This window comes from Palaemon carinicauda, chromosome 39, assembly GCF_036898095.1.
Source record: "Palaemon carinicauda isolate YSFRI2023 chromosome 39, ASM3689809v2, whole genome shotgun sequence".
NCBI classification, from domain to species: Eukaryota; Metazoa; Arthropoda; class Malacostraca; order Decapoda; family Palaemonidae; genus Palaemon; species Palaemon carinicauda.
In genome coordinates this window covers 67,006,412-67,008,911 of record NC_090763.1, presented here as the reverse complement: position 1 = coordinate 67,008,911, position 2,500 = coordinate 67,006,412, and the positions used below count along the sequence as shown (strand labels likewise).

Below are 2,500 nucleotides of genomic sequence, written 5' to 3'. Positions count from 1 at the left end.
TTCTATTTTCGGTTCCTCGTGTTTTGTTAAGATTTTTATAGTTGATATGGGAAAAATTATTTTTTTAAATATTTTATTTTTCCATATTTCCTTTCCTCACTGGGCTAATTTCCCTGTTGGAGCCTCTGGGATTGTAGCATCCTGCTTTTTCAAGAAGGCTTGTAGCTTAGCAAGTAATCATGATAATAATAATAATAATAATAATGGACCATACATGACTGCATTTGCTATTGTTGTTGTTTGATGTTGTATAAACAGTATAAGTAGGACATAGACCCACCTTAAATAAACCTCCGATCAGCTAATATAAAGCAAACCAATTGCAACGACTGCAACCGGAAGTAACCACAATTGCTTGGCTTTATCAGACGGGAAACGACGACTTAACTCCAGCTTCGAATAGATCGACCAAAACGTAAGTCGTTCGGGAATACCGAAGGTCGTCGAGTGATCGATAGGCAGGGACAAATCATGACTGCCGTGAGAAACCTAAGTCTTTAAAAAAGGAAACGGGCGATTTGATTTGCGTGAGAAACGCGCCGTCCGTCGCTGAGAAGCGCGCGCGTCGAGCAGGTGTTGATTATCCCGCGCGTGATATATCACGCGATTTAGAAGTGCTACTCTAAGGATGTGATCTCTGAGCGATTCGTCGTTGAATCGTTGGGTTCTCAGATATAATGTGCGAAATGGTAGTAATTTTAGTAATTTTTGTTTTCCCAGATAGTTGCTTGCTTGAATTCGGGCGTATTTCCAAAAGCATACAAGATTTTAAGAAGCGTTTCAATGCGCGTTTGTTCTCAGAATCGAATTATTTGCGAATGTTGCCGGCACGTGATTCCAAACTTATTTCTTAGATCACAGGATACCGGAGACGGAACTAGTGAGCAAACAAAGCCTTATTTACCCAACAAAGGCTCTAGGCCACATTGCTTTGCTATCAAAAGAGTACCTGGTTATCGAAATAGACACTGGACAACCAAGGACGCCATCATCAAGGTCCTGGGACCTTGATCGCTCCTAACAAGAGAGAGACCTTTGTGATCATCCTTCCATAGCGAGGGTTGTAAACATTGGCTTGTAATGGTGGGAAAAGAAGAAATCATCTTGGATCCACAAGAAACAGACCCCCCCACGTAGCTCCATTTCCTCCTCCCCCCACGTAGCTCCACCCCCCCCCCTTCCCTCCGACGCGCACACGAGTTGACCTCGCTAGCTGAAGAGGCAGGATGTTGTCATTACTTCGGTCTTTGGATGTTGCCTTATTTCCACTAACATCGTCAATATCATCCTTTGACCTTGGGACCGGGTTTTAGATATTAGGCAATAAATCAGTATGTGTCCGGTTTTATGGTCTGAAATACTAGATGAAAAAGGATTTGGTCTGAAATAGTCGATGGAAAAGGATTTGGTCTGGAATAGTAGATGAAAAAGGATTTGGTCTGAAATACTAGATGAAAAGGGATTTGGTCTGGAATAGTAGATGAAAAAGGATTTGGTCTGAAATAGTCGATGAAAAAGGATTTGGTCTGGAATAGTCGATGAAAAAGGATTTGGTCTGAAATAGTCGATGAAAAAGGATTTGGTCTGGAATAGTAGATGAAAAAGGATTTGGTCTGGAATAGTAGATGAAAAAGGATTTGGTCTGAAATACTAGATGAAAAAGGATTTGGTCTGAAATAGTCGATGAAAAAGGATTTGGTCTGGAATAGTCGATGAAAAAGGATTTGGTCTGAAATAGTAGATGAAAAAGGATTTGGTCTGAAACAGTAGATGAAAAAGGATTTGTCCTTAAATAGTAGATGAAAAAGGATTTGGTTTGAAATAGTAGCTGAAAAAGCATTTGGTCTAGAATAGTAGATGAAAAATTGTTTGGTCTGAAATACTAGATGAAACTGGATTTGGTCTAAAACAGTCGATGAAAAAGTATCGGTTTGAAATAGTTGAAATAGGATTCGTGCTTTGATTACCTTTCTAGAACCGTTGTAAACGTAGCAGAGGTTCTCTAAGGAAAGAATGCCAGTGATTTGAGGAAATAGTATAAACACCAGACTCCAATTTACAAATGGTATATTAAAATCTAAATTCTAAACATTCAAATCGATAATAAATCACTAAGCATTGTGTAATTAGGTCAAGTTAAGGTATTTGTTAATCCAATGTTATCTAGGTAAAAAAAAAGAAAATAATTGATGCGTTTTACAAAGGGAGGGTTTGTAGCTCCAAAATAGTTTTCAGATTTGGAACCTTATGATTATAGCTGTTGAACTGAAACCTTATGATTTTAGCTGTTGAACTGAAACCTTATGATTTTAGCTGTTCAATTGAAACCTTATGATTTTAGCTGTTGAGTTAAAACCTTATGATTTTAGCTGTTGAACTGAAACCTTATGATTTTAGCTGTTCAATTGAAACCTTATGATTTTAGCTGTTGAGTTAAAACCTTATGATTTTAGCTGTTGAACTGAAACCTTATGATTTTAGCTGTTCAATTGAAACCTTA

General features: G+C 38.0%; 1 protein-coding gene across 2 annotated transcripts in view; it reads left to right on the top strand.

Moving 5' to 3' along the window:
• LOC137631237 (acyl-coenzyme A thioesterase 9, mitochondrial-like) overlaps positions 1–2,500 on the top strand; it is a 332,677-nt gene that overhangs the window by 12,226 nt on the left and 317,951 nt on the right. The gene's annotated exons all lie outside the window — the stretch shown is intronic.